This window comes from Equus caballus, chromosome 16, assembly GCF_041296265.1.
Source record: "Equus caballus isolate H_3958 breed thoroughbred chromosome 16, TB-T2T, whole genome shotgun sequence".
In the NCBI taxonomy this organism is placed as follows: domain Eukaryota; kingdom Metazoa; phylum Chordata; class Mammalia; order Perissodactyla; family Equidae; genus Equus; species Equus caballus.
Genome location: NC_091699.1, coordinates 73292674 through 73301398, shown reverse-complemented (window position 1 = coordinate 73301398; position 8725 = coordinate 73292674). Strand labels below are relative to the sequence as shown.

General features: G+C 38.1%; 1 long non-coding RNA gene across 5 annotated transcripts in view; it reads left to right on the top strand.

Annotated features, from left to right (window-relative positions):
* Positions 1-421: 421 nt before the first annotated feature.
* The window catches only part of LOC102150976 (uncharacterized), a 79143-nt gene continuing 70839 nt past the window's right edge, over positions 422-8725 (top strand). For 3 of the 5 annotated variants that reach the window (XR_011427346.1, XR_011427345.1, XR_002800753.2), the window contains exons 1-2: positions 436-552; positions 832-953. This is a non-coding gene — a long non-coding RNA (uncharacterized lncRNA). Of the gene's footprint in view, positions 553-831; positions 954-1117; positions 1343-8725 lie in introns of those variants that run through there. The other 2 variants (XR_001378551.3, XR_288574.4) reach the window with 2 other exon arrangements.

Genomic DNA, 8725 nt, shown 5'->3' with positions numbered 1-8725 from the left:
GCTCCCCAGTTGATTTAGATACCAAAGCTCCAAGGACCAGACTTGGAAAACGAAACAAAACATGGCAAACTAAAGAATAAATTTTTCCTCTAAATACTTGAGGAAACCGGGGTCCAGAACCTCTGGGAGACACTTGAACCAGTTATAGAAACTCGATCCTTAAATTCCTAGCGGGGAATGTGTTAAAGATTATCCTGGAAATTGCTATAAATATCTGACATTTCTGGCTTGAATTTAGGGTTTCCTGTAGTATTTTGATGATGTGTAACATATTCAAGGTTTACAGTGAGAACGGAGGATAGGTCCTGAGTACATTTCCTCTCTTGATAGCTGAGTATTTATCTCCCAGTTCTCCTTTTGCATGGCCCCAAACCCTGTGTAATTATTTCTCTGTTACCTCACTGTGCCCCGCCCCCCATGCAGCTCGCATTTCCTCCCTTTATGTGTTAAGTCCAACCTGACAATTTCCAGTACAAATTTTTCACCAAAAAGATGTGACTGTGGTTTCCAGAATTTTGACCCCATTCCGAGGGACATAAATAGATTCCTGAGGTAAAGGGCTGTGATGTTTATAGCATAGCTGTTTTATAATGTTTAGCTTAGCTTTTAACCTCAATCATTGAAAGTATAGTGAAAAAAAATTCTCCAGATTAACTATAATTAAACCGTACTTTAGCTCTGTTTTGTAACTTCCACGGAACTGGCCCTCTTCTTTGATGGTCAATGCACTCATCAAGGGTCACATTTTCTGATGACCTGATTCCTAGGTGGCTGCATGCCCTCAATATTGTTTCTTGTTTTTATTTAACATTATGAATGATTTTTTCCCAGGTTCATCTGAGAAATGTATTGGAAGCAGCACTTGCCCCATCTGTCTGTCCTGGCTCCACTACAGTGCCCGCCATGACCAGGGTTTGTCCACTAGCTGGAGATCATACTATTACAACAAAGAGGTCTGGGACCCACATTTAACCCTCAGTGCAGTATTTATGTAAAATTGCTATACATGAAGGATATAGGGTTTTTTTTTTTTCCCCTTAAAAAAGACAAATATGTTAAAATTTTACAATTGAACTTTCTATGAAGAGAAAAATGAAAAAATGAATTTGTTTTTAAGTGCAGAACAGTCTGAGGGCAAATGAGGATGCAGAGACAATGAAGAAAGGCTGGACTGAGGAAAGCTTGTGCACACTTACCTGATGGATGGGGGAGAGCTGGGGAAGCCGTAATAAACAGGGCGCTGAGACTGTGGAAGATCAGCCAACAGATGAGAGTTTGTCTGTGCATTCATGTCAAGCTGTTTGTTCTAGAATGGGCACAATATAATAAAAATTCAGCTTTATTTTTGTCTCAGGTAGGGGTCTCTAGAAGCAGAGCCTGAGTTGCAGATTCATGTGCAAGTGCAAGATACTTATTGAGGGTAACTTTAGGAGAAGGGGAATAAGGAAGCACGATAGGACAGGGGAAGACAACTAAGGCAGGATGTGGGCTTGAGGGCTTGCCTGAAGCTTAACAGCAGCCTTGTCCCATGGGGGTCATGGTGCACATGGTGCCCCATGGAACTGAGCTCCACCTTGAAATCCCACCTTTTGTACTCTGAGTCTGTCATTGGCCACTTTCTACTGGAAGGTAGTCATGCACAGTGATGACATCCGGGTGAGGTGGCTTCTGTTCTGCTGAAGGCAGTTCTCTGGAGAAGGAGGCTGCTGTGAGCCATAAACAGCCGACACTGACAGCATGGTGGGTGCAGTGACCTGAAGGAGGGGATCTGGGTAGGACATGCAAAGTATCCACTACATCTATTGTCCTTTAAAATTTATTTAGTGTGGGATTTTATTTTCCCTGCCACTATGATCCATAGCTTTTCTGGTACTCCTGGACAACTGAGAGTCCTATAGTCTCTTTAAATTAAAAGACAGCATTTTGATTAAGAAGTTAGAATGCCCAGTCTAACATGTTAAATAGTACTTCTGATTTTATTCTAAGATAAGTCATATCTACCCTCCTTCCCCATTATCCATGCCAACTTCTTCAGGTCTGGCATGGTCAGGCTGGTTATGTGCTTCAGGAGGAAAAGAGTGGGATGACACTGTTTGCTTACCACCTCCCCTGAGCAAGCTGCTGTTACTGACCATTGTAGAGTTGCAGTGGATCAGACATCAGTGAAAAGGTGGAAGATGGTCTTCCTTGACCAGTACTAGTATAAGATGACTATGTTCTCTGGGTCTGGCAAGTGGATACTTTCTGTCATGAATACCTGTGTGGGATTTTCAGAGGCTGTTTTGCTGGGCCCCTGTGACTCTAAATCTCCTGTTGTGGATAATATCCTCTGTTCCTCTAGCCTTTGCCCTCCCATATAGTCATCTTGGGCAGGAGTCACAGTGGCTCCAAGCTAGTTGCTTTCCTGTAGAACCTTACCTGGTCCACAGGAAATGCTTACACATCCTTTGTCCTTGCCTGGTGGGGCAAATCAAACACAGCAGCAACCTTTGCTCTACTGCCAAAATATCTGGCCAGCCTGGCTCTCTTGCCCTCTGATTTTGCAGGCCAGAGACAGGCACTAGTCCATTGTGCTTGTCTAATTCTGGGAGACTGGTATGAGGTTCTACAAGAGACATATTGAAGACACCAACGTATTTTCCCTCAGTAGTTTATTACGACAATTTTCAAATATGCTGTGAAGTTGAAAAAACTTCCAGTGAACATCCATATGCCTACCATCTACCATTACATTTTACTATGCTCATTTTATTACATATATATCCATTTATTCATCTCTTTATGTATCTACCAATCCATCTAATTTTTGATACATTTCAAAATAAATTGCAGACATCTGTATATTTTCTTGTGAACACTTCAATATGCCTATTATTAACTAGAGTTCAATATATGTTTATATTTTTTAGATGTAAAACTTACGTGCAATGAAATGTACATATCAAGTGTATTTCTATTGAGTTTTGAGAAATGCTTACACCTGTGTAATCCAAACTCTATCAAGAGATAGACGTTGTCTCAGAAAGTTCTTCCATACTTCTTCAATGTTAAGCCCCACACCCCTCACCCACCAGAACCAACCACTTTTTTGTTTTGTTTTTCCACTGTAGATCAGATTTAATGTTCTAGAGCTTGTGATAAATGAAATTGTTTAGTATTTATTCTATTGTGTATGGATTTTATCACTTAAAATGTTTTTGAGACTCAACTACATTGTTATATGTATCAGTATTTCCTTTTTATTGCTGAGTAGTATTCTCTTTTATGACTATAGCACAGTTTTTTCCCCATTCTTCTGCTGATGATCACCTAGATTGTCTTCAGTTTTTGGCTAATATGGATAAAGTGAAGCCACTATCTTGGCTTGAGATGAAGAGGAGAACTCATGCTAGCCCTGCCTCTTGGTAATGGGAGGATAAAGTGGGGCTTGAGAATTGTAGTAAGGGAACAGTTCTCTCCAAAGAAATTTCTTCACAAATTCTATCTCTCTGCTTATCCTTTTAAATCTTCACTGAGGGTCAGTCTTCAGATTGATTCTATGCTGCCTGCTTTGAAAATCAGCATTTTGTTCTGTTTGACAGCACACTGTGGTAACTGAAATCTGTAGTACCTTGGTGCTTCGGTTGAAACTTCCATGCAAGCAAATTCTGGTGGTCACTGTTCTTTGAGTTTCAGCAGAAAGCAGGAGTTTCTTTGGTGGAGAGGGACTAATGAGGCTATATAGGCTGAACATTTCAGAGAAGTTGAAGGGAGAAATTTGATTACAAGTATCTGTGGCTGTCAAGTAGTGCTCCAGGCATGAGTTTCTCACACAATGTCAAAAGACAAAACCACTGCTAGGCTGCTCTTGTTCCTAGTGTCTTGATGAGGGAGGCTCTTGAATTCCTGGCATCATGAGTTTGTTGATGAAAGTGACCTCCATCAGTCACTGCTAGTGAAGAGAGCCCTGAACAAGGAGGTAATGGATTTCATGATCAGCTTTGGTAATGGATTCCATGTCATGACAGGCATGGTGGTGGTGCCCTCATTGCACTTTGTGTTATTACTGGCTGCATTACTACCATGGAGATGAAGATCTATGGAGGCAAAAAAGGAGACATGCTCAGTGATGATCCATACTGATGTGACCATGCTATGGAAAGTGGTAGTTCTCAAAGTTATTGTCTTATTTTACGTAAAATAAGTAACACGTTAATGAGAATCTTGAAGTAAAACTGATTTTGCTTCATTTTAGCATGTGAATTTGCAAAGAATCTCAGTTAACCTTGTAAATTTAGCTCACTAATCCTGAAATATGGGATAGTTAGCTCAAGTATGTTGGATATAAAGAAACGCAAGAGAGCATTCAGACTTAGACATGCAGTAAAAAGAAAAGTAGAGATGAAGAAAGCTGAAAAACAGCTAGTAAAATTTACCTCTTCTGTGATATTATATAGGAAATGGAATGAGACTTTCAAGCCTCTCGAGAATGGGAACAGAGACTTCAGTGTTGTAAATACTAAACGCATGTTTGTTATTGATGAGGAAGAGCATGGTTCTCTTTGAAGCCCTCTTAATATCAAGGAAATAACTTAGTAATTTCTCCTTATCCTAGTCCCAAATTCAATCTTGAGAACATTTTATCAAAGCTTTAGTTTGTCTCTGAAACTTTCCCTCAGTCATTGTGGAATAAGATGTAACTTATATTTATAAATGTATAATTAAATAAAAATGTACTTAATTTATTGAGGGAAATAATGGCTCTTTACCAGCTTTTGTTTATTTTAAGGAAAAAAAGTAGCCAGGATTCAAAAATTTTCAGTGTAGCCTCCTTGATGATCTTGAAAATCCTTGGAGACTTTCTAATCCGTGCTTGTTATCGATGAATGTTTGCCTCCGCTTAAATCAAATGTTCAGATCCCAGTTAAGGTACTTGGATTATAGGATAAGTCATACAAAAGGTATCATGGTGCCTAAGAAAATGCTATGTCAAGTGCTTAGTTAAGTGAATTAAACTATTTTTAATAGAATCATCCTTCCAAAAAAAAAAAAAGGATTGCTAAAATGCTCTACAACAGATGAAAGTAACTAATCAAGGAAAGTACAACAACAATAAAAATAAAGGTAAAGGGTAAATAGGGTAAAGCTAGGGGTAAAATTAAAATGCAGAATTGTACTGTAAGGTCCTGGGGGAATGGTACCAATATTTGCCTCTGAACTTTCTGGCAATCAATAAAAGAAGAAAGCAATCAAGACACACAGTTCACACATCTGTAAGATTAAACAAACCAATTTTTCAAAGGAAGCAATGTATTATTAATTGTTGAGAGTAATTTTTTATCTGTAGGTCATTTTTAGGATGACATAGGGTATGTTGTGAATAATGTTTTCAACAGTATCCCTGTAGTAACATTCTTCAGTGTGTGTGGTGGTGTAATACCAGTATGACTCAGTAAAAGCAGTTGGAAATTTTTCCTTGGGGGAAGAGGGTACAGAAAAGAGAAGGCCCTATATATATAGCTCTGTAGTGGTGTGGTTCAGTCTGAGGATAACTTGTTTTGAATGTTAGAGCAGTGGATGGACTACTTGTTCCTCAGGCAATTTTCCAGAAATATTATTTCCCTTGACCAAAATTTTGATAAGTTCTGAGTGTCACTGAGTTTGAAGTTATACTTTTTGACAAGCACTTGGACTGGAAATGTTCTGTCACACTTATTATGGCTTTAGTGTTCTGCTGCTCTTTGGATAATGTTGACACCCTCTCGTGAAATTCGAGAAGCTTGATGGGAAGAAACCTTACCTCATCAGGAAGATGGGTTGAGAAGAGACCCGAGGGCAGTGACATGATTTGCCTTGGAAGGGAAAGTGGAATCTGCTGCAATCCATGAACAAATGGTTACCCGGGACCTCTTCATTTGACATCATGGAGCATGGCCCTTCTAATTTTAATCTGGAAAATGTTTCCAAATGCCCACTTCGGCCATAAAAAAGTCTCCACAAAGTTCCCATAGAATATTTAAATTTTAACAACAAATTTCTCAGCTGAATTCTTCAAGATAAAGCAGTTTTCAAAATGAACCTGTTAGTAACTGAATGAGTTGATCTGCGGTATGGAATTACTAGCTCTTGGTGTTAGAGATGATTGCCTTGGCTCTTCAGTTTTGTAGAAGTTGGTAATATGCCCTTCTTCCTAACAGCTATTACAAACTAGGCATAATGTCTATAGAAGTCATGCCTAGAAGATAATAATAGGAAAATATTATATTTAGGTGAGAATTTGACTATTTAATATATGTGCAAAAATTTTCCATTAAAGAAAACATGTTTATATCCTCTCTGTTATACCAAGAGTAGCAGGTAAGCTATGTTTATTTTACAGGTAGATCTGTTTAGGGGATAATTTTAAAATGTGTTTTTCTTTTGGACACATATAGTAACAGAGTCAGTTTTGGAACAAATGTTCCTAATTGGCCTCGATCTTGCTATAGGACTGAGAAACATTCATAGTAATCAGCCAGTTAAACGATCAATCAGCTAACTAGTCCTGCATATCTTGGTTTCTCTCTAAAGTAGTTTCCACATATGTGATACACGAGCAATCCTGCTACTATTCTTTTTAAATGAAATTAAATGTGGAAACATGAAATTGGACTCCTGTCTTACACTACTCACAAAAATTAACTTGAAATGGATTAAAGACTTAAATATAAGACCTGAAACCATAAAACTCTTAAAAGAAAACATAGGGAAAAAGCTCCTTGATATTGGTCTTGGCAATGATCTTTTGGATATGACTCCAAAAGCACAAGAAACAAAAGCAAACCTCAACAAGTGGGACTAGATAAAACTAAAAAGCTTTTGCACAGCAAAAGAAACAATCAGCAAAATGAAAAGGCAACCTATGGAATGGGAGAAAATGTTTGGAAAGCATATATCTGATAAGGGGTTAATATACAAAATATATAAAGAACTCATACAACTCAATAACAAAAACACTTAATCTGTTTAAAAAATGGGCAGAGGAACTGAATAGACAGTTTTCCAAAGACATGCAAATGACCAAAATGTACATGAAAAGATGCTCAACATCACTAATTATCAGGGAAATGCAAATCAAAATCACGAGATATCACCTCACACCTGTTAGAATGGCTATTATCAAAAAGACAAGAAATAAATATTGGTGAGGATGTTGAGAAGAGTGAATCCTTATGCACTGTGGGTAGGAATGTAAATTGGTTCAGCCACTATGGAAGATAGAATAAGGTTCCTCAAAAAATTAAAAATAGAGCGCCATGTGATCCTGTAATCACGCTTCTGGGTATATATGCAAAGGAAATCAAAACAGGATATCAAAAAGATATCTACAATCCCAATTTCAATGCAGCGTTATTCACAAGAGCCAAAATGTGGAACCTTCCTAAGAGTCCATCAACAGATGAATGCGTAAAGTAGATGTTGTATGTATATACAATAAAATATTATTCAGCCTTGAGAAAGAAGGAAATCCTGCCATTTGCAACAATGTGGATGGACCTTAAGGGCATTGTGCTAAGTGACATAAATCAGACAGAGGAATGACAAATCTTGTATATCACTTATACGTGGAGTCTAAAAAAACCAAACTCATAGAAACAGCAGAGTGGTGGTTACCAGGGACTGTGAGGTGGGGGGATTGGGGATATGTTGGTCAAAGTGTATAAAGTTGCAGTTAGAAGATAAGTTCTGGGGATCTGTCTTACGGCATTGTGATTGTAGCTAACAAATACTGTGTAATATACTTGAAAATTGTTAAGAGATTAGATCTTAAATGTCGTCACCAAGAAGAAATGATAATTATGTGGTCTGATGGAAATGTTAGCTAACAACTACAGTGGTAATCATATTGCAATATATAAGTGTGTCAAATCAACCCATTGTACACCTTAAATTTACAGTGTTAAATGGCAAGTATATCTCAATAATAAAAAAAAGCAATTAAAACCTATTTGTGAAGTGTATCTATTTTGTCTTGTCTTTACTTGACAGCTTTACCAGCTTGTATTTATTGATATTAATTAGTATAACAAGGATTGACATCAGAGAAAACTCAGAATGGTTTCTTCCATTTTCCTACTCTGTTCCTGAGAAGCCCAAGCTTTAGTCCAGGCTCTTTTAGCCTAGTTCTGTAACTAAGGAACTTTTAGCATAGTAAGAATTTAGGTACATCTAACTAGAAGTGTTGATTGAAAATAGTTTTTTTCCTTGCCATATACCCAAGGGAAGTTACTAGATGGTACTGAAAAGAATGTTTTGGCTGAAGGAGCAACAGAAGCTTGCCATTCTGAGGACATCAACCTCCCATCACAAGCCAACTGACCTGGGCTGGCTGGCCCTGCCTACTTCCACTGTGGGCCCTTTCATCCTTCTGATCCTGTATGCAGTCTTCTTTGCTTTAGATAAAGGGCTGGGCTACAGCTGTGCACTGCACCTGCCTGTCTAGCAGCCTGCCTCTATCCCCATTTGATGGTGTACCCCCTCAGGATGGGACTTCCCTCAAATGGGAAGATCCCATGTAACGGAGTTATTGCACTCTGCTTCAAACACAGGAAGGACATACATATATACATGTATGTGTATTTACCAAAATAAGGTCCAGAAAGAAGTGGTAGCTGGGGAAATGGGAATTTTATATGTAGATATCAACAGTTATTGGTAGATAATTAACCCTTAGAATAAGATATTAATATTTTTAGATAACAAAAGC